General features: G+C 38.7%; 1 pseudogene; it reads right to left on the bottom strand.

Annotated features, from left to right (window-relative positions):
* Positions 1-9283: 9283 nt before the first annotated feature.
* Positions 9284-9914, bottom strand: LOC144230230 (large ribosomal subunit protein uL6 pseudogene; annotated as a pseudogene).
* Between the last annotated feature and the right edge of the window lie 14657 nt (positions 9915-24571).

Here is a 24571-nt window from a genome sequence, read left to right on the forward strand (position 1 = left end):
TTCCCATCACCTAGTCCCTCTGATACCATCCCACAGAAATCTGAGTTCCCAGGAAACCGTGACTCATAGTGGCTGTGAAACCCTCTCCCCATGTCATGCAGGAAACTAGGGGGCTCAGGCCTCACTGGAGAAATGTGCATCATGGACATGTTGGCCTTTGTCCCACACACAAATCATGAGTGCAACTGGCCTGCTCTAAAGAAACATCTGCCCCAAGTACCAAGACTGTGCACTGAGAAAATAGTTTGTCAGGTAACACAAAATTTCTTCTCTCTACAAAGGAATTTCCTGCTTATTACTCAATACCAGTTTCTCATATGTATTAAAGATCCTAACAATGTATAATATAAATATTTGCTTGTGTAGCCATATAGCATTGACATAATGTGAAGATAATGAATTTAGTACATAATGTGCCAGACTCCTTGGTAAGTGGTGTGCAGGAAGTCTTTCATTTACTATCACAATCCTATGAAATCAGAAATCTTATTAACCCCATATTTCAGCTGTGGAAGCTGATTCCTATGGTGTAGATTACTTGTCTGTCAAAGGCCGTGCCGGCTCCGACAGGTCCAGGGGTCCCTAAAGGATGGACGGTGTCGGCGAAAGAGAGTGAGAGAGCCCCGAGANTCCAAGACCAGGCAGGTAAAAACCTGGGATTTGAACTTCGATCTGTCTGAGGCTAGAGTCTAAGCCCTCAACAGTGTATAAAATTCAGTTTACTTTGGATTTTTCAAAAACAGGGATTTTGAATAAAGGAGATCTCTGGACAGGTAGTGAAGGATGCCACAGCCCAGGGAAGCAGGCATGAAATTAGAGATAGTGGTCAGAAGGTAAGTGGCAACATCCTCTTTACAAATCCTTGTCTGTATGGTGTATTTAAAGGTAAGATGGACTTTTTAAAAAATGTTTACTTTTAGAGAGAGAGACAGAGACTGCACAAGTCAGTGAGAGAGTGGGAGAGGAGCAATGAGAGAGGGAGACACAGAATCTGAAGCAGGCTCTGAGCTGATGGGACCCAAACTTCTGAGCCATGAGATCATGACCTAAGCCCAAGTCAGACACTTAACTGACTGAGCCACCCAGGTGCCCCAAGGTAAGATGGACTTTTAACACTTAGCTGAGAATAGTTGGCATCCAGTAAATATAAGCCATTTGATGAATGATTCATTCTGTCCCCAAGCCCCTAACCACTTCCCTCTAAAAGGAGGAACATACAAGAATACATAACAATCCAGCTGTTTCCTTGAGAATAAAGGCGCTCCTATCTCGTGAGTGAAGGTTTTCAAACTGTAAATATTTACACGAGGACGTACCCACATTTGCATATGAGAACAAGAAAACCGAGGAGATTTGAAAAAGATCAGTCAAGAAATCATTGAATGAGATGTCAATATCCTGGTGGTGACAGTATGCTCCAGTTTTGAACATTGTCATCACTGGGGAAGTGAAGCAAAATATACAAGTATCTGAGGAATATTTCTCATGACTCATGTGAATCTGCAGTTATTTAAAAATTGTTTCAATTCAAAAAACTTTCACGACAGTCCTGGAGATTGGCTTGAATCTCTCTCCTTGAGCTCGACGGTCCTGCAAATTGTACAGAGTCCAAAATGGAGTGTGATGAACTTTATTTACGTTACCAACCTGGATGATGGTTTGCCATACATATTTGTTGCTGAGAAACACACAGGTTTCTGAGGCTGGCTTCACCTCTCTGAGAAAGAAGAGTTCTCCACCATTAATAGCTTCTGACTAAGGGGAATTTTCCTGGTGCCTATAGCCCCCACCCACATAGGGCCAACATTCTTTCCTCTCAGGGTTCCATTCAGGGCACACATGTTATATGTGGGTATGCTTTCAATTTTTTGATTGTTATAAGATGCTGCACCAATAAAACAATATATTTACGTATAAGAAACACAGCTGTGAATAGATGGCTTGCAGATTTTTGTACCCGATGAGTCACGTGTATTTGAAAAATAATGGAAGATCCAAACGCTTCCTGTCGTGCATGCCTCCATTTTCTTCACTCTCCATGGTACTTAAGAACAATCGGTGCTTTTTTATACTAATTACTCACTAAGAAAAACTCTGTTAAAATTGATTGGCCTTGTGATACAATTTTGCCAACAGTTAAATACTATTGCTCTTTTTTTTTTTTTAATGTATTTAAGTCTGACTATGAGGAACTGTCATTAATGGGTTTTATCATGCCAATACTATTGAGATTTCACTTTATTTGTATTTTATAGACAGTGCTGAAAATCATAGATCATATAATAGGTGGAACAATAATCTGATCTATTATCCCTGCAGTAATTCTTGATAGGAAGACAAAAAATGTGCACAGGTCTCATCTCTCTGCTGATATTATTCAGAGGTAAAAGGTTGAAACAGATAATAACCTTTGGAACCAATTAAATATAATTGTACCAATTTCCCCCCATGACTTATTGTAATTATCCCACCGTGAGATAGCACATGCCATTGCAAAGAAGAGCTGGAATTTTTTTTTTTTTCATTTTTCAAGAATTTTAATTTTAACTCCTTCCTGCTCCGGAATCATTGGCTTCTCTTCAACTCCCTCCATCCAGGACCGTATTTATAGCACTTTGGGAGGGGCTATAATATCATTAAGAAGAACCTTCATTGGCTCTACTTTAACAATAATTACAAAAGAAATCTATTTTAACTGTTAAAAATATAAGATACAGATGTAAAAGAGAGAGAAATCACTACACTCTCAACACAGAGAGATGAACACCACTAACACATTGATATTTTTCCTACCAGACTTTTTTTTAGTTTGAAGAGAATAGTTTATTTTTATTTTTTAATATTTTTTTGTAAGTTCTTTTTTTTTTTTGCAAATAGTTTATTGTCAAGTTGGTTTCCATATAACACCCAGTGCTCATCCANCCAGACTTTTACAATATGCATCACACATTGTAAACCACTGAGAGGTCATAATGCTGTTTTATTTATTTATTTGTTTACCTCTTTTTCTATTAACAATATGTGGAGCGAGCATCTCTCCATGTCAATGGACATACATCATTGCTGTCATTTCTAATGGTGGCAGGTCCATTTGTTATTTAACCAGCCCGTATTATTGACATCTAGGTGATTCCAATCCTGCCAGCACTTTTGATTCATGTTTACTTTCTTCCTGATAGCTTTCCGGAGGCCTAGGATGCAGAAGTGTGTGAGTGGGTCAGTCTCACCTGTAAGGGGGTTCTGCCTGGGGCAGAATTATTTTTCCTGTTTCTAGACTATGCTTTGTTTATTTAATACAGGGGGAAAAAACAAAAAAGGTCTGAGATTTAGCTAAGGATGATGATTTTCTAACTTGACTCCATGCTCTGAATTTGCTTTATTGCATGGGTAGACCTAGGTGCCCAGACTGGGCCAGAGCCTTCCAGCTCACGGCGGCGCGCCTGTGACCTCAGTAGCTGGTTGAGGACTTAAAGCAGCTCTCCCTCTCTCATGTACCTCTTCTGTTCTCTGTAGCTGACTAAGCAGCTGGTTTGGGGGAAAACAAAATAACAAAAGGAATTCCACTTTCTCTCTCTCTCTCTCTCTTTTTTATTGTGGTAACATTGAACTCTTTTAACAAAAATTTTAAGCGTACGATACAGTATTGTTGGCTTTATCTATGATATACAGCAGACCTTTAGAACAAATTCATCTTGCATAATTAAAACTTTAGACCCTGTGAAGAGCTCCCCATTTTTCTCTCTCCCCTGGATGAATGGATAAAGAAAACATATATACACACAATGCTATATCATTCAGTCTTAAAAGAAGGAAATCCTACCACATGTGACAACATAGATGAATCTTGAGGACATTACACTAAGTGAGATAAGCCAGTCACAGAAGATAAATATGGTGTGAGGCCACATGTATGACATATCTAGCAGAGTCCACTCTTAAGAATGAGATAGAAAATTATTTTGGTAGTTTAAATCTCTCACCTCTGTCTTCTCTCTCGCCCTTCAAGGATTCTTGCAAAGGAAAAAAAATAATAAAGGCAGGACAAGGTAGTTTGATTAAACTTCCCCCACACTGAATGTTCTTGCAGCTGGAGGGTTGGGGAAATGCCTGCTCTCTGATGCCCTGCCTGATTCCTGGGCGATGAGCCTGGAAACCCTGATCCATGAGCATGTGCTGGGCTTCCCACAGCACTTCCATCCGCTGCTGTCACTGCTTGATTGGCTCTGCTTTGTAGCCAGCTTCCTTGACCAACACTGCACTTACTGAGAGGTTTGAAAATCTCAAATGCATGAACTTAGTCTTGACTGCCAGCTTTGACAATGAGCTTTCCTTCCTGAACTGGGAACATGGCTGTGTTTTCAACTAGGCCCTTACCTTATAGTTTAATCCCAAGAATATGCTCTATTGAAACCTGATAGCCACCATAGATACCATAAGAGTGAGGTCCTGTCTTATTCCCACTTGTCCAGCCTAGAATTTCCAACGTCTCCTGCCCTGGACCCCCGGGGCCTGTGTCTCTCAGATGCCTGTTGCCCTGATCCACACCCCTGGATTTATGTATATCTGTCAGATCAAGCCCCTGCTATGTTCCGTTCATGTCTTCCTTTGTTTCTGCTCCATCTGTAGCTCCCGTGGCTTACTCTGGCCTGGAATGCCCTGTAGCAGGGTGAGAGAAGCCAAGGATCTAGAGGGAGAGAAGAACAATAAAAAACCCTGAATTTAGAACTATATATTACCTATAGGAAATAAAACACAAATTAGTGCTGTGGAAATTAAGTAGTTGTTCAGTCCACCTACCTGCCCTCTCTATTAAAGGTCAGTACAGTTTTCATAGATAATACAAGGAAAGTAAAACCTAAGAAATGAGAAGATAGGCCTCACTTGGTACTTGAAAAGAAAACCAACAACAGCAACAAAGAACACCTAAGCCAGAATGTCTGCCAATTCTGTGCAATGTTTATAAAATACATAATAGCTGAAAAGAACTCAAACTCTCACAAAGAAGCATTTTTGTCATCCAAACACCTGTTTCACCAAAGTTCCTTCTCTGATTCCAGATTTAAAAATCTGTTCAGGGCACGCATACAAAAAAAATAATAATTACCATGTTAAGATGGTAATTTGGAAGGCACTCCATCGAACAGCTTCAGCTGTATAATTGAAGTGATGCTTCTCATACATTCATGTGGGGGCCTCTGAACTCTGAGTGCAAGTCACTGCCAATATCTGAGATGAGGTCTGGTAATGTTTCAAAGCAAAAATTGGGATAAGTTTTTCATCACAGAAATGAAGTAGGGTTACATTTTCTTCTCGCTCCTGCATTTTCCCTTCCCTCCTGGGCTTCTGGGGATTGTGCTGCTGGAAGCCATTACTCAGAGTTGCTCCATCAGCCCATGCATGTGTGTGAAGGGGTACATCCTGTGCCCCAGCACTGCTGAGCTAGGAAGTAGACTGACCTAGTGACCTGCTCTAACATGCAGCATCCGCCTGGCAGGTCACATCTTGGGTCCCCCAGGACACATACATTTCCTTGAGGGCATGAGTGAGGTTTTGAATCTTATTCTTGCTGCAAGGATATCCTACAGAATGGTGTGTCCTGGACAAGTGTTAAATCAAGACAAAGGCTGACAAAGGGATGAATGTGCTCCCTCAGCTTAGATCAGACCCAAAATATGTGCTGCACTTTGCTCCAGGTAAAGGTTTTGCTTTCTGGCCATCTATGATATCCTGGCAGCATTAAGGCTGCTTTCTGGAGCAAGATACTGCCTGGTTTACAGTAGCACATTAAGTATCTTACATAGGAAGAAGTGCAGAGGTGGCTGGCCCAGAGTCATTGAGCCACAGCTCCTTTCCATCATCCTAGCCTGACCTTTTCCTGACCTTGATCCTTGGCACATTGGCCTTGTCCATCAAGCTCTCGCTCCCATGGTCGTATGGGTCACATGGGTCATATGACAGCATTTTTTCAAAGAAATGGATTCTGTGTTCCCATGTATTTTTAATAGCAGACACTTTTCTTGGGAGAACCACCCCCCCCCCCCCCNAATCCCTGGAGAGAACATTTATGGCTGTGTTATTTGGCCATAGCTAATCAGTATGTGCTCCCTCAATCACACATGGATGGATAAACACTCAAGATTTATTCTTGGGTCGGCAGAAAACTGTGTTGATGATTCTTTTAGGACTCAGTTTTCTTACTTTTCCTACTGAGACGTACCACCTTTCCTCTAAATATGGGGTGGTGGAAAGTCTAACTCAGCAAGTATTTACTATGCATCTGCTGGGTATTGAGCACTGTGCTAGATCCTATAAGGTGTTAAGAGGTAACTAAGACATTCTTTTAATCCTTAGATTGCTTATAATCTCATGAACAGCCTAAGATAATTCGTATTATATAAGATAAGGCATGTCATAATAAACGCCATATGAGAGTTAAGCTATTTTGGTAATTGTACTCAGTCAGGATCAGAACCCCTTTATCCACAGCTGGTCCTTTAAGTAAACCCCTGCTCCTCAGGACAAATTTAAATCTGGGATGTTAACTAGGGGTTTGAGGATGGGATTAGGCCACTTCTCCTCAATGGATTATTCTAAGGTAACTGGAGATGTAGCAAGTCAAGTGCAGCATCAGGGAGGGAAATGAACCACAGTTATTGAGAATCAGTTATAGGCCAGGCCTTTTCATACACTTTATCTCATTTAATCAAATTAGAGAGCATCCCACAAGCTTTGAGATAGTTATTATTATTCCCATAGTTGTAAAAGAGGCAATAGCCATTCAAAAAAGTTGAGTAGCTCACCCAAATTACCATGAGGCCATCTCAGAGTATCTGGGAATAAGATCAGGATTTCTCTTTCAGAGACCTTGACTTTTCTAGCTCTTAGATGTAAAGAGCAATCTAGGTCCCTCCCAAGGTCATAGAAGTCGATAGGGAAGAAGCATATTGGTGATTAGCAGGAATGTCCTAAAATAATTAGCTAGAATGCTAGAAAGAACAGTACATATATGCCTCAGTTTTTACATTAAGCCACTACAATCTAACTTTTTAGTAGTCTCTTTCCTCAAAGAACTTAGATTCCACCTATGATTTCAGACCAAATAATAAAAAGTGTGGAAAGAGTATAAGTCTATGTTGAGGAAATGAATATTGTCTGCTCTAAAGAATTCTTTTTTTTTTTGAAAAAAAAATTTTTAATTATTTTTTCGATTTACATCCAAGTTAGTTAGGATATAGTGCCGCAGTGATTTTGGGGGTAGATGCCTTAATGCCCCTTACCCATTTAGCCCAACCCCCCTCCCACAGCCCCTCCAGCAACCCTCTGTTCTCTATATTTAAGAGTCTCATGTTTGTCCACCTCCTTATTTTTATACTATTTTTGCTTCCCTTCCTTTATGTTCATCTGTTTTGTATCTTAAATTCCTCATATGAGTGAAATCATATGATATTTGTCTTTTTCTAATTTTGCTTATTATGATACCCTCCAGTTCCATCCACGTAGTTACAAATGGCAAGATTTCATTCTTTTTGACTGCCGAGTAACACTCCATTTTGTGTGTGTGTGTGTGTGTGTGTGTGTGTGTGTGTGCGCGCCATATCTTCTTTATCCATTCATATGTTGATGAACATTTGGTTTCTTTCCATCCTTTGGCTATTGTTGATAGTGCTGCTATAAACATTGGGGTGCATGTGCCCTTCAAACCAGCACACCTGTATCCTTTGGATAGATACTTAGTAGTGCAATTACTGGGCCATAGGGTAGTTCTATTTTTAATTTTTTGAGGAGCTTCCATACTGTTTTCCAGAGTGGCTTTACCAGTTTCCATTCCCATCAACAGTGCAAAAGAGATCCTTTTTCTCCATATCCTCACCAACATATGTTGTTGCCTGAGTTGTTAACGTTAGCTATTCTGCCTGGTGTGAGGTGGTATCTCATTGTGGTTTTGGAGTGATTTTTGAGCATTTTTTTCATGTGTCTGTTAGCCATCTAGATGTCTTCTTTGGAGAAGTGTCTTCATGTATTTTGCCCCTTTCTTCACTGGATTACTTGTTTTTTGGGTGTTGAGCTTAAATTCTTTATTTTGGATTTTGGATACTAACCCTTTTCCTTTTTCTTTTTCTTTCTTTTTTTTTTNGGATACTAACCCTTTATCCGAACTGTCACTTGCAAATACCTTCTCCCATTCTGTCAGTTGCCTTTTAGTTTTGCTGATTGTTTTCTTCGTTGTGCAGAAGCTTTTTATTTTAATGAGCTCCCAATAGTTCATTTTTGCTTTTGTTTCCCTTGCCTCCAGAGACGTGTTGAGTAAGACGTTGCTGCAGCTCAGGTCAAAGAGGTTTTTCTCTGCTTTCTCCTGGAGGATTTTGATGGCATCCTGTATTATATGTAGGTCTTTTATCCATTTGAGTTTATTTTTGTTTATGGTGTAAGAAAGTGGTCCATGTTCATTTGTCTGCATGTCGCTGTCCAGTTTTCCCAGTACCATTTGCTGAAGAGACTGTCTTTATTCCCTGGATATTCTTAGTGGGTCTATTTATGGGTTCTCTATTCTGTTCCATTGAGTGTATTTGTGCCAATACCATACTGTCATATGATTACAACTTTGTAATATATCTTGAAGTCCAGGATTGTGATGCCTCCAGCTTTGGTTTTCTTTTTCAAGATTTCTTTGGCTATTCGAGGTCTTTCCTGGTTCCAGACAAATTTTAGGAGTGTTTGTTCTAGCTCTGCGAAGAATGATGGTGTTACTTTGATAGGGATTGCAGTAATTCTTTTTATCTGTCTTCTCTTTGTTTGCCAGCTGAGGTTGGATGCCAAACCTGAAATTCTGAAAGACCATGTCATCCAGGACAAAAGCGTTTAGGCTCAGTGAGCAGGAAAGGGTAAGGATATTACAGATAAAAAATGAGGTGCCTATTTAGCCCTTGGAAAAACAACACCCAAATCAACACTTCCATTCCCTACTTATTCCCCATCTATTTGACACAACTGATTTTTGTTGTCTCTATATTGTGCTTATCACATTAACGTTTGTTGTAAGGCACTGAAAATAAAAGCACCATGAAATAGAAGATAAATGAAAAAATGAAGTAATAGAGACATTAGAAGTACTTGAAAAAACTACAGTGATTTTGCTTTGTATAATTTAAAACATTATTTCAGTCAGTTACAAAGCAGACTGGGAAAAATATTTCAGAAAGTATGTCAAAAGAATTATCATATTATTTTTTTTTTTCCAAATCAGTACAGCTTTTATTGCATCTTTAAAATACCAGAAGTATCATCTGGCATCTTGTGGTTTCTGTAACTGGACAACGTAGATCTTATTCATCAGCCTGTTGAACTGTTCCTTTTTCAGAAACATAGATGTCATCCAAAAATTTCCGGATATCCTTGTTTTTAACTGTTGTCGCTTGCTGAATCAAAGCAGCTGAGTTTGATACAAGTTCAATGTCATTTCCTTCAAGAATTAATTCATCTTTCTGGGCTTGAGATACAGAACAAGCAACACCTGGCCTCATCCGAACCCTGCGTATGTATTTCTCACCCAAGAAATTTTGGATTTCAACAAGAGAACCATTCTCCTGAATAATAACTTTGATGGGGAAGTGAGCATACACAGACCTCATCTTGTAACGGAAGCCCAGTGTAACACCCTTGATCATGTTCTGTACATGACTACAGATAGTACGGACAGTAGCCAGTTCTTTTCGATTTCCCCACCACTTGTCAACTCGGAGCCTCTTCTTTTTCTTTCCAAGAAGACTGAGTTCTACATTGATGTGATTGAAGTCCCTTCGCAGGGTTCCTCTGGGTCCCTTCACAATAACAGTACATCCCTTGAGAGTGATGTCGACATTTTCCGGAATGTCGACAGTTTGATTGCTGAGAATGGTCTTCATTCTCGCAGTAGATGCGGCCAGAATTATCATATTATAAGAGTTTGTACAAACAGATAAATAACTAAGACCTTGAAAAGTAATCTGATTAAAACATTCAAAAGAGGATATTAAATTGTTAAACCAACACCTAAAAGAATGGTCAGTTTTTAAGAAATGCCAATTAAAGCAATTGGGAGATAATGCTTTTACCTGTTAACTGGCCAAGATTTTTTTTTTAAATAAATGAAAATGACCAGTGCTGGCAAGGATGCAGCTGGCATTCACCCAGTGCCAAGAGTCTACCCTTCCTTGAGAAAGCTCTTAGATAATTTGGATCCAAGTGTTAAAAGTGTCCAGAGTCTTTGATTTGATAAGATGCTAATGAAGACATCAAGTCTAAAACAAAAAACAAACAAAAAGCCCTAAGTATGGGATAATCTTTAAGCAAAAAGATATTTCCAGCCCCAAATTTTCAAATATAGGAATATATTTTAAATATATAGAGAGAGGATATGTGATAATGTTAAAGAAGTTCTTATGCAGCATATGTTATTTCTGTAATGTTAAAATAGTGACTAAACACAAGGGATATAAATGTAAACCATCACACCAAGACTCTCTCCTGTCTCCATGGAGCTTGCTAATCAGTTGACTGGGGCAAGACAGACATTGGCATAGCTGTGAGAATAACAGAAAGCAAAGTATCCACAAGAGGAGGTGTGACAGAGTGAAAGCGTGGCATCTATGGGGATACAGCAGGGATGCAAATTAGAATAGCTGGGGTTAATCCTAGATCTTTCTTCCCTCATTTATTTACATCTAAAATTAGAAAATTAAGGCAAAGTTGTGGCAGAAAAATTGGAAAATGCAGAAAAGGTAAAAATTGCTTGGAATTCTCCAGACCACAATTCACCTCTTGACAAGTCTCCTGTACTTCTTTAGCAAAGACATGTAGGGTTAGGAAGAATGGGACCTGAGACAGAACTGCTGGATATTCATGAGCATAAAAGCAAGCAGGTCTTTTAAAAACACAGCACTCAATCAGACTTTGTACTGATGAATCTCAAGCTTCCATGGGCTCCAGTTTTACTCATCTGTGAAAGCGAATGATAACAATAATGCTGTCTTCATCAAGGGTTATTGAGAGACTAAATGACATAATAACGTGCATTAATTTGTTAGGGTTGACATGTTACGGAACCTGCCCTGGATCACCTGGTGGAAGAACCAAGTGGCACTCGGAGATCTTGGAAAGCAGGAGGTTTATTTTACACTGGTGGGCTCAGAGGAGATCATTATCCAGAGGTCTGAGCCCCAAATTCAAGTGGGAGGGGTAATTTATAGCGTCATCTTCTGCATTCATGGCAGTTTTGGCATGAGCAGAAAACAGAGCAGGAAGATCCCTGAAGAGGAGTCTCTAAGCTAGGAAGTAGAGCTTGTTTTAGTCCAATCGGTCATCTTATGGTGCACAATTTTACTTCCCCAACAGACATAATAAGATACCACAGATAGGATGGCTTAAGTAACAGAAATTTATTTTCTCACAGTTCTGGAGCCTGGAAGTCCAAATTCAAGGTGTTCGCAGGTTTGTTTTCCTTTGTGGCCTCGCTCCTTGTTTGCATATGACCATTTTCTTGCTATGTCCTCACATCAAGAATGTGGTCACCCTTTGGTCTGTGTTCTCCATGACCTAACCTCATTTTAGAAGGACATCAGTCAGATTAAGGTCCACTTCATTTTTACTTAATTACTTCCTTGAAGGCTCGATCTCCAAATGCATTCACATCTGAGATACTGGCATAAGAACATCAACATACGGATTTTGTGGGGATATAATTTAGCTCATGACAATTATATATCCTTTTAGTCTCCTGCCTGGCTTACAAAAGGAATTTTAAATTGGCTGTTATTTTTATTAGATAGAACCATGCTTTTCTACCATATGACATTTTATAGCTCTTGTAGAAATTCATTTTCCTTTTTATGAGCAGCAGAGTCCTGCCATGTGGCACATTCTTTTACTTTTGGGAGACCTGCATTGAAAAAATTTATTTAATGCTACCATGTTTCAGTTAACATCTATTAATTAACATCTAAATAATTTATGTATGGCAGAAAATTCCTAGGAAGCACTGACCTGTACTAATAATACACATTGAAAGCTTGAGATGTTAAAAAAAAAAAAAGGGGGGGGGCAGCAAGGGCAGCTGTACTTGGTTATGACAAGTGCTTTATTTCAACTTGGTGGTCACTGACGGAACTACACTCTAATGGAAACAGTGAAAGTATGTGCTCAGCTTGTTTCACCACATTCCCCTCAGCTCTCTACTGCCTCCCTCCCCTTTCCATTTGAAGGAGCTGATCATCTATAAAATGGATGTTAAATGGACTTCCTAAAGAAGAGTCAGCATCTCCCTAAATCTACTGACATGTGCCTTTCTTGTAGTAGTAAAGTGTAATTTAATTTGTTTTAATGTCTTTCCTCTCTAATCTCTGCTGATCGAAAGATTGTATTGCAGCAAGGTGGGAGGGGGAGATTACTAATCAGATTATTTGCAAATTTCAATGATTTTTAGAAATCATGTCACAGACAAACCATAGTAATTACCAAATCCATCCCTTCAATTAATGCTCTCAGTGTCAGTTTATTAGATAAATAAGTAGAAACCTGATATTCTGTCTTTTAATATATAAGTAATTGTACGGATGTAAGTTAATTTGCTGTGAGTTGCGTTTAATAATCATAAATTGTTAAAGCCTCGGTATTTTGTTAGTTGAGGTCAAATGTTTTTCTTTCTCTCCAGTGTCTCTCTTGTGAATTAGTTTGAGTTTACCTTGCCATTAACTTTCTATAATCAATTCGAGTCAGGAAGGGTATAACAGGTACACACTCCAAAGCTGAAGCCCCTGGGATGCTGGTGAGGAGTGCACACTGGTCTATGGACAGTGGGCCCTATTCTGACAACACTTGATCGCTTGTCAGAGTCACTCATGTTTATGGCATTTGAGTGGTTGCCTGGTGCCTTCAGTGAATGTGTTGACATTTGCTCCCTCTCTGTAACACCTGATAAAAGAAATATAACCCTTGCTCATGTTCCTAGCACACTTCCTATTAAAGTGCAGTTTAGTCCTTGAAGTCAGCATGACCTTACTCTTGTTTATAGGCACTGCTACTTTAAACCACAATGGATAGCCAAGTCTCTCATAACACCATTATCTTTCATACTAGGTAAAGCCTTTCTCGCCGCTTAAATAAAGACAAACTTCTTTTACCCTTGCAGCTGACAGCTACCTGGCATTAAAAACCGATTGTAACCAGTTGCCTGTGGCTGATAAACTAGTGGGTAAGTCATTTTAGATGCTGAAGTATTACATTAAAATTTATGTTAAAGGGAGAGAGAGAGAGAGAGACTGCCTGATGTCACTGTGTCCTGTGTTGTAGGCCAAACTGAGGTAAGATTCAAGCTGCTCCCAGCAGTGGGCTCCTAGACTGAATTGGGCACAGGCTGTGCCCTTAGCTCATGGATGCCTAGGCCATGAAAGGACAGAGCACTTGCAACATTAAGATAATTTAATGCCTGCGGTGTTTGACACTGTGGATTACCGACCCTCACTTTACTCATCCAGTGAATATAACCCAGTGTTTGCACTGTGATGATGTTGCAATAGAACAGTGAGTAAATCAGACAAGAATGTGGCCACCTTAAAGCTGGTATTCCAAAGAGAGACAGTAAACAGACACAAGGTAGACTGAACCTGGGGATCTGAAATCAAAAGAGGCTGAATGCATTGAAAATAACATCTTTCTTCTCTCTTCCAACTCTAGACAAGAAAGGTATTTTTCAGGAAAGGGGGGATCAGACTATTTTTAAATTTATTCTCCCTACCCCTGTCTTTCTCTCCCTATCTCTCTCTCTTCTATACTAGAACAATAATTCCTAGACATTTTACAATAGTAAAATTTAAAAAACCAATAATTTGAGGGGTCTGTATTGAATTGCCAACTTTTCCCTCCATGGTTCTATGTGTATGTGTATATGTATTTTATATATGTACACATTTTCCATCTATTAATATATAGTTAATACCAATCTACTCTTTTATTACATTAAAAAAATTTTTTTAATTTATTTTTGAGAGAGAGAGTGACACAGACTGTGAGGAGGGAGGAACAGAGAGAGAGGGAGACACAGCATCCAAAGTGGGATCCAGGCTCTGAGCTGTCAGCACAGAGCCTGACAGGGGGCTTGAACTCATGAACTGGGAGATCATGACCTGAGCCAAAGTCGGATGCCTAACAAATGGGGTCAGTAGTAGACGCCCCCATCTACTCTTAATATTAGATAACATTTGAGGGGTTAGTTAGCGACTCTTTTATGTTCAGTGTGCACAACACTTATAATGTAGACACTCCTAATATTCCCATTTCACAGATAATGAATGCAGTGGAAACTCAAAGAGGCTATGTGCACTATCCAGTCTAACCCAACAAGTGAGCAAGAGAGTCAGAGGTTGGACTCTGGACCATTAAATACTTGGGCTCTCAGCACCACCATTCTCTTTAAAACAGAAAACAAACAAGCATCAAACAAACAACACCCTACAAAACTTGCATCACCAAAAAGGTGGGAAAGATACAATTCCAGAAATTTCAAAGATATCTTTATGAAAAACTCACTTGTTCTTATTTTTCTTATTTCACTGGGGACTGGAGAAAGCTTTGTCAAAGGCCTGCTCTGGCCCATGGACTTGCACTTAGGAAGCCTGGCTCCTAGTCTTCAGCAACAAAAAAACTTTTAATCCACATCACAGGTGATTTTCTAGAGAGTTTAGATCAAGAACATATGCATGTTAGCCAGTTTAAGAACATACATGATTCATTTTGTGAATGGCCTTCAAATGCATTTATAAAACACCTCAATTTTAAGCCCTCTACCAGGTGCCGGAAGCCATGCAGAATTAGGAGACTGAGAACAATCTTCAGGTGAGGACAAGGAAAAGTCCTTACCACACAGTCCAAGAATGTCAGGGGTTTGGGAATCCCTGGGAATGAACCACAAAGATTTGCCAGCTCAGGCATCTTCCCTAGACCTTGGAGAGAAAGTCTTCCCAAACATTCTTAGTTATTTTCATAGCCCCAAAGAACTTAAAAATTAATGTTCTATTTTCAATCACTAAGTCACGATTCTGAGCAAGTTGCTTGACTCTTTAGTAACTGCTTCACCATCTGTCAAATCAGAATAATTTGATTCCTATCTGACATAATTTTATTCCTTTGACATTCCTGAAAAAATGTATACAGGTCAAGATTTTGCAAATTAAAATAAATTTGAAATTTAGGAGTCTGATAATTTAAAGGAATGCTGGGTGGAATCCTTTTGAAAACTGAACACAGTTCTTTACTTTAAAGGCTAATTGTACCCTAGATCTATTTTGGGGTTCAGAATTTTGTATATTGAATTTCCTAATGTGAGACATATCTGCATCCTAAAAACTCACATCATGGTTGGGGGAAGTTATCATCATCCCAGGAAATGCTTTCAATTTTTAAAATTTATGGCTTATGCTTAGGGGAAGCACATTTTTGTTTGCTTCCCTAAATTCGAATATTTAAAACTTAAATATATTGAATAAATATAATGAGATAAAGTTTGTGTTCCCTCTCCTATTCTCCTCTGAGAGAACTCCTATAGTCTAGTCTGTAATTTTCCTAGACCGGCTCCATTTCCCTGTGTCATTAGATGTTCTCTTCTGATGCCTTATATGTTCCTCCTTCTCAAATATTTAGTATTCTATACTCACTGCTTCATGAAAATCGTTATTTTTGTTTGCTCCCCAAAGCCAATACACTTCTAAATTAAGAATAAATGAAAACAGTAAATATTTTATTTCTGCCAACCATGTGGATTGAAGATGGGGTGGATGGGAGATGAAATGAGCCAGTAAACACCCACAGTGACACACAATCGCTTGCAGGTAGATTAGGAAACTGTGGCAGGGGTTGTTTTAAATTAGAGCTGCTCTCCGGGAGACAGAAAATCCTAGGTGAATTTTTGGGCATCAACATATTTCTACTTCTTAGAAATTCCAAAAGGGTTTATTATTCTCTGTCCCTTAAAGGGGAAGATCTGGGGGCACAGTGGGTGCTGAAGGCACTCACTGTCTTTCCTGCTTTTTCCTGACTCTGCTGCCATGGCAAGATGCAGCACACACATTGCAGCAACATCCCATGCTCAGATGGCACTTAGGAACCACATACATGGAATGTTCCATAACATAATTCTATTGACTATGGCTCAATTTCCATGATGAATTCCTCTAAAAGACTCATAATTAGATATCATTTAGGAAAAAAACTAATCACCCCACCAGGAAGTGAAGCTTTTCTCATTGTCCTCAATAACCTGCATCTTGTGAAAAACAGGGTATAGGGGAAGGTTTAGTCAAGAAGAAGGCAATGGGGTTAAGGGAACAAAGGAAAAGGCCATCAGGTTTCCTTGAGATAAAACTAGACTCTAGGAAAAAGCACACAGCTTCCTCTCTTCACCATGGGCCATGGAATTACATCGTCTTCCTTGAGGAATGTTTTGTAGATAGGGAGGAAGATTTCCCCCCAAAACTCTGTCAAAAGGCACAGTTATACAGACACCAAGCAAATTCTAAATTAATGGAATCCTAGAAGATCAGCATTAGATCAAGCATCATGAGCTTTTCTGCCCAACCCCCTTATCATATGTGGATTTCTGTCTAACCCCACACCCACTGCCAAGGTTGGAATAGCTTTGGTGATGGAGGGTTCACTGCTTCCATGACTGGACAGCTCTAACCATCATGTAGTTATGCCCCTCTTGGAGCAGTTATGAAAGCCTTCTTTACTAGGTAGTGGGAACATAACAATGAATAAAACACATGTGATCCTAACTTCAGGGACCTTAGAATTCAGTAGAAGATAAAATGAAACCAGCAACTACAATATTGTATTCTTCCTTATTGAGCTCACATGCCCACAAATACCGCTCATACACAGTAAATCCAACTCCCCTCCCACAGGACAAACCCATCTGGTATCTAAAGACAATGATCATATTTCCTTTTACAAACTAAAAATACTTTTCTTCCTTATTCTCTCCCTTTCTCCCTAAAGTAAGTTAGATAAACCTCATAAGTTAGAAGGAGAAACAAACCATACCTTCCAATGTATGTATGCAGTGCCAGAATATTATAGATGATGTACACAAAGGCAAGCCAGCCAATACTTGATTTTCTTCTTTGCTTTCTGAAAGCAAAACAAAACTCAATTTGTCAAGAACAGAAGGTGACGCTACTCTTGTGTAAAGATGTTTTACCTTAACTACTTTTACTGGAAAACTTGGCTCAATCTCCCCCACCTCCCCTCAACCACTTATTACACTTTTCATATCCTCAAACTTTTCAATAAGAAATATAAAACCTAACAAAGAAACCTAAGCAAATTAAATGGGACCTATTTTTTTTTCACTTGCAAAATGGATTTCAGTTTTGCCTTATGGAGGTCTTATGTTTCATCATTATTAAAAATGTCATGAATGTTGTCTGCTGGGAGCACAGATTTTTCTCCTATTTTTCAATCTTACTCAAAGCCCCTTACTGCATATTTTATGAATTATAGCAGCTTTTAGTTGTTGCTTTTAAAAATTACAAACTTAAAAGCCTATGTTGGCATTCTACTAAGTGGTCTTTGCATGCGTAGTGTTGTTGAACATTTATGAGAAGTAATGTAATAAGGGAAGCATTTGTGGGATGAATATATCCTTGGGTAGCTTTTAGAAACAGAAATAGGGCGGGGCGCCTGGGTGGCTTAGTCGGTTAAGCGTCCGACTTTCGCTTAGGTCATGATCTCGCGNTGAGTTCTTCCACATACTAATTTCATGAGACCTTCTTCCAACTTGGGTGGCTTAGAACACAGTCGACATTATCATCATCTTACTTCTCTTCCATGCCAGTTTTGGGAAATCTATTGTTAGAGCCATGTAAAGAAGCTGAAATTGGGTGAGTTTTCTTGAAGTCTCCTGTTTTCTCTTCATCTTTCTCACTGGGGTGTTGTGAGCTTCTTGAACTTACAGTGTGTGTCTGCAGTGTGAACTATTCCCTTTGTAGTTGGGAAGAATTGAGGGTGTTTGTGGAAAATCGAGCAAAAATAGCTATGAGAAGTAGTTGAGTTGGAGAACATTGGAATTTTAGGAATTTGTTTTTAAAGATTTTTTCCCCAAAAAAAGATATTTCCAGAAAGTCTGGAGAGAATGTGATTATGAGAATAAAATGGGACAAGGCATGAGAAATGCTTATCACAGTGCCTGGCACCTTAAATGTGCTTAATAAATGTTAATTATTATTCTCATTAGGTTGAGAGCACATACACATCTTGAGTGTGATTACCTGGAAACCCCTCAAAGGGATTTGGAAAACAACTTTTTAAGGGGGAGTCCATTGCATCTGGAAACTTGGAGGAAAGAACATCTCATTTGCCTGTATCTAGGATCTAGGATCAATAGCAATGTCCAAGAACCAATAATGGTAACCTGAGGTGAGTTGGTAACACTTGGCAGTAAAAAGGAAGGTGGGTGAATTTGATGAGGATTTGAGCACTCCCTGTATGTTGTATCTTGAGATAGCTTTGCTCAGAAGTGAACTTCAGAGAGCAATAAGCCTCATGACCTCTCCAAATGAATTTGTTTTTTGGCCTCCTTCAAACAGATCACCTTAGGGAAACATGCATCTCTATGGGGGTCAGAGTAGTAGGTATTCAGCATCATGAGAGAGTTGCAACTTAGTTCTAAGTTATCTCTGTCGTCTTCCTTTCTTGCCTCTCAAGACCACATCCACAGGAAGGCAGTGACAACTGCATCACAAGTGAGTATCAAAACCAGACTACTGACTTTCTTAAATCCAGAGCAGAGGAGAATAATGAACAAATTGACTAGCCACATTTTTATTTGTCAAAACCAGTCCTTTTCAACAGTGAGACAATCTGCCTTAGTTAAACCTACAAATTTTTGTTACTAAATTAAAATGTGTGGGTGTTCTCACATTTATGTATTAACCTTAGGCATTTTTATCATCTCACAGTAGAACTCCACTTAGGTTTCTATAATTAACCCAAACATAAAATAATATTGCAGAAGACAAAGCAGACCCTTATTCATGAATTTACTCAGTAGTTTTTCTTCCTCTTGTGTAGATATTAACCACTGTTTTATCTTTAACCACAGCATTTTTGTGATCCCCTGACCAATGTTGAACAGGATAATCTCTTGAATCAAACTATTAAAAGTACTCAGACTGTCCAGCCCTAGAATATAAAAGCAAAGTAAATATGATGGAGATGCTTGAATCTATTCTATATCTTTATTAAGTAGCATTTTAAGTATGTCAGGCAATGTTCACATCGTAGCACAGCTGTTGCTTTTCTTTGTTTATTTTCAAAAGCAAAGTTCCTTGCATTGCTGGCTGGTTCTCCTTTGAAGCATAAAGTTTGCAGTCACCATCTCCTGAATAGTTACCAACATCTCCACTTTTCCTGGAGATCCTGGAGATATATTTCTTTCCAGGGGCAAAGAAAAATAAATCTCCTTAGTTGAGTATTAGCAGTAATCTAAGTACAGAGGGTCCCAGAGATCTTGGCAAGCACAGAGCCTTATTCTGGAGGACCTTGTAGATTGGCCCCTTCCCAGTCTTTTCCCTGAGTTTTGTTGCCACATCTGTGAGTGAAGTTCCTTGTTTGCCTTCATTTCCATCAAGAAAATATTGTCTAGGTATAGAGCTGACGATTGAATTTTGGCCTACATGCCAAAAAAAAAGGCCAATGTCACTGGATAGCAAGGCTGTGGTGATATTAACTTCAACCATTATCCTGGAGGTGAATCTATTCCCTCCTCACTGAGTTTAACACCAGCAGGACCCTGATTGCTTTGCATATAACACCATAATATTTCTGTGAGACAGAAATCCCAGAAAGATATGATGTAATTTCTGCCTGTCCATAAACTTTCCCACTGGACGACACTAAAGTGTGTAAAATTATATTTCTATTTCCTTGCCTTTCCATTTTAGAGGTGAAATTTATATTCACTGTCAGAGAAAGAAGAAAAACTTCCAGAACAAAAAAAAAGGGGGCACTTTTCTTCTTTTTCCTTTTTCCCATCTTCATGGCAGACATAAAAATTAAGTTGTAGGCTATAACTTCCCTGTTTTCATTGCCCTTGTGATTTTTCCCCAGGATTTACACTTCTTAATATACTAAGAAGGTAGTGAGATACCAATCTGGCATCCTGAGCCACTGAGATGTTTGTTTTCCCAACTGATTTCCTGAAATGCCAACAGTTCATTTTCATGGTTATATTCTTATAATGTGCTCATTGATCAAATATCTATCTTTCAAGTTCACAGTTTTGAGGTAATGGTATTAGTCAGGGGAATTATTTGGATAGTGCACAGTGCAGTGTTTCAGCTGCAGCAGCACCCTCTTGTTAAGGTTGCTCAGGTTTTGTTTCTTCTTATGCAGACCCATTCTGAGAGTTTGTCAGGAGCTGAGAAAGAACTGGGACAAAATTGGCCAAGATTTGGAGCTATTTATTTTAGTGAACTTACTACATTATACAACCACCATTATAAATCAGTTTTAGAACATTTTCATCATGAATAACATCATTAATGCCTATTTCATATTAATCCCCATTCTCATACCCCATCCTTAGACAATCACTAATCTACTTTCTGTTTCTATAACTCTGCCTTTTCTGGATATTTTTAAATGTTTCTTTGTTTTGAGAGAGCGAGAGAGAGAGAGAGAGAGAGGGAGGGAGAGAGAGAGAAGGGCAGGGTCAGAAAAAGGAAGAGAGAGAATCCCAAGCAGGATTTGCACTGTCAGCACAGAGCCCAACATGGAGTTCAACCCCAGGAACTGTGAAATAATGATCTGAGCCAAAATCAAGAGTCGGTTGCTCAACTGACCCAGGTACCCCTGGATATTTTTAATAAGTGGAATCATATGATATATGGTCTCTTGTGTCTAATTTCTTTCACTGAGCATAATGCTCTTGGGGTTTATCTATGTCATAACATGTATCTGTAGTGTATTACTTTTAATTGCTGAATAGCATTCCATTGTATGGATATATGGCATTTTGTCTATCTATCCACCAGTTGACATTTAGGTTGTTTCCAATATTGGGTGCTTATGAATAATGCTAAGAACATTTGGTTACAAGTCTTCATAGGGACAAATGTTTTAATTTTTCTTGAGTAGTAATGGGCGTATACTTTTTAATGTGTTTTTTTTAAGTTTGTTTATTTGGGGAGAGAGAGCACACGTAGGGTAGGAGCAGAGAGAGAGGGAGAGAGAATACCAATCAGGCTCCAAGCTGTCAGTGCAGAGCCTGATGTGGTGCTTGATGTAATGAACCGTGAGATCATGACCTGAACTGAAAGGAAGAGTCAGATGCTTAATTGACTGAACCATCCAAACGCCCCTGGAACTATTTTTTAAAACAGCGTTATTTTTGTTGATCTGTTCTATTGTTGTTTCTATATTGTTTATTTCTGTTCTAATTTTTATTATTTCCCTTCCTCATCTGGTTTTAGGCTTTATTTGCTTTTCCTTTTCTAGCTTCTTTAGGTGTAAGGTTTGGTTGTGTATTTGGGACTTTTCTTGCTTCTTAAGGTAGTCTTGTATTGCAGTTTATTTCCCTCTTAGAACTGACTTTTATGCCCAAAGGTTTTGGACTGTTGTGTTTTCCTATTCATATGTTTCCATGTACTTTTTTATTTATTCTTTAATTTCTTGGTTAACCCATTCATTTTTAGTAGGGTGTACTTTAACGTCCATGTATTTTTGGTTTTTCCAAATTTTTTCTTGTGGTTGACTTCAAATTTCATAGCGTTATGGTCTGAAAATGTGCATGGTATGATCTCAGTCTTAGATACTAGCAAGTCAAATTAATAGTACATTAGTATAAATATGATAATCAAATGAGATTTATTCCTGAGCTGCAAGGGTGATTCAATATCTGCAAATCAATCAGCGTGATACACCACATTAATAAAGAAAGCTTAAGAACAATATAATCCTCTCAATAGATGCAGAAAAAGCATTAGGCAAAATACAGCATTTTTTTTTTCAGCCTCCTTTCTTGATAAATACCCTCAACAAAGTAGGGATAGATGGCCGGCCATGTATGAAAGACCCACAGCTAATAATATTTTCAATGGGGAAAAACTGAACTTTTCCTCTATGGTCAGGAACAATACAGGATGTCCACTCTCACCACGACTATTTAACATAGTACCAGAAGGCTTAGCTCAGCATAAGACAACAAAAAGAAGTAAAAAGCATCCAAATCATCAAAGAAAAAGTCAAACTTTCACTATTTGCAGCCCACATCATACTCTATGTAGAAAGCCCCAAAGGCTTCCCCCCAAAATTGCTAGAACAAATACATGAATTCAGCAAAATTGTAGGATATAAAATCAACATACAGAAATCTGTTGCATTTCTATACACCAATAATGAAGCAGCAGAAAAAGAAATAAAATAATTGGTCCCATTTGTAATTGCACCAAAGGCCATAAGATTCCTAAGAATAAACCTGACCAATGAGGTAAAAGATCTGTACTCTGAGAACTAAAGGACACTTACGAAGGAAATTGAAGAAGACACAGAAAAATGCAAAAACATTCCACGCTCATGGATTAGAACAAACATTGTTACAATGTCTATACTACCCAAAGCAATCTACACATTTAATCCAGTCCTTGTCAAAATACCACCAGCATTTTTCACAGGGCTAGCACAAAAAATCCAAAAATTTGTATGGAACCACAAAAGACCCTAAGTAGCCAAATCAATACTGGGGGGTGGGGGGAAGCAAAGCTGGATGCATCAGGATTCAGGACTTCAAGCTGTATTACAAACTGTAGCCCTCAAGACGCTATGGCACTGGCACAAACACAGACCTAGATCAATGGAACATATTAGAAAGCCCAGAAATGGACCCACAACTATATGTTCAACTAATCTTCTACAAAGCAAGAAAGAATATTCAATGGAAAAAAGATCGTCTTGTCAACAAATGGTGTTGGGAAAACTGGACAGCAACATGCAAAGAATTAAAATGGACCACTTTCTTATACACAAAAGTAAATTCAAAATGGATGAAAGACCTAAACATAAGACAGGAAACTATCAAAGTTCTGGAGGAGAACAGACAGCAACCTCTTTGACCTAGGCTGCAGCAACTTCTTACTAGATACTTTGCTGTAGGCAAAGGGAAACAAAAGAAAACATAAACCAGTTTATCTCATCAAGATAAAAAGCTTCTGCATAGTGAAGGAAATAATCAATGAAACTAATAGATTATGGAATGAGAGAAGATATTTGCAAATGACATATTGAATCAAGGGTTAGTATACAAAATCTGTAAAAAAAAAAAAAAACAACTTATCAAACTCAACACCCAAACACAAATAATCCAATTAAAAATGGGCAGAAGATAGGAATAGACACTTTTCCAAAGAAGACATCCAGATGGCTAACAGACACATGAAAAGAGCTCAGCATCACTCATCATCAGGGAAATATAACTGAAAACTATGGTCAGATACACTTCACACCTGTCAGAATGACTAAAAATAATAACACAAGAAACAACAGGTTTTGGTGAGGATGCAGAGAAAGGGACACACTTTTGTACTGCTGGTGGGAATGAGTGCAAACTGATGCACCCACTCTGGAGAACAGTACAGACATTCCTCAAAAAGTTAAAAATAGAACTGCCTTATGATCCAGCAATTGTACTACTTGATATTTACCCAAGGGATACAGAAATACAGATTCAAAGGGGTACATGCACTCCAATGTTTATAGCAGCATTCTGAACAATAGCCAAACTCTAGAAAGAGCACAAATGTCCATCAACTGATGAACGGATAGAGGAGAGATGGTATATATGTACAATGGAATATTACCCAGCCATCCAAAAGATTGAAATCTTGTCATTTGTAGTGATATGGATGGAGCTAGAGTACATTATGCTAAGTGTTAAATAAGCCAGTCAGAGAAAGACAAATACCATATGATTTCACTCATGTGTGGAATTCAAGATACAAAACAGATGAATATATGGGAGAAGGAAAGGAAAGAAAAAAGAGAAGGAAATAAATCATATGAGACTCTTAAGATAGAGAACAAACTGGGGGTTGTTGCAGGGAGGTGGGTGGGGGATGGGTTAGATGGGTGATGGGCATTAAGGAGGGTACTTGTGATGAGCACTGGGTGTTGTCTGTAAGTGAAGAAACACTGGAGTCTACTCCTGAAACTAATACCTCACTGTATGTTAACTAAATAAAAATTGAAGAGAAAAAACATAAAACCACTTTTTTGATTTATAACTGACACATAATAAACTGAATTATTCATTCATTCATTCATTCATTCATTCATTTATTTAGAGTGCTTCACCATGGGGAGAGACAAAGAAAGAGGGGAGAGAGAGAAAATCCCAAGCAGTGCTGTACTGACAGCGCTGTCACAAGGCTCGGTATCATGAACTGTCAAAATCATGAACAATATCAAAATCAAGACTCAGACTTGACCCAGGCACCCCTAAATATACTTAAGATGTACAGTTTGGAGAGCCTTGACATAGTTATACACT

Source organism: Crocuta crocuta, unplaced genomic scaffold (assembly GCF_008692635.1).
Source record: "Crocuta crocuta isolate KB4526 unplaced genomic scaffold, BGI_CrCroc_1.0 scaffold328, whole genome shotgun sequence".
Taxonomy (NCBI): Eukaryota; Metazoa; Chordata; class Mammalia; order Carnivora; family Hyaenidae; genus Crocuta; species Crocuta crocuta.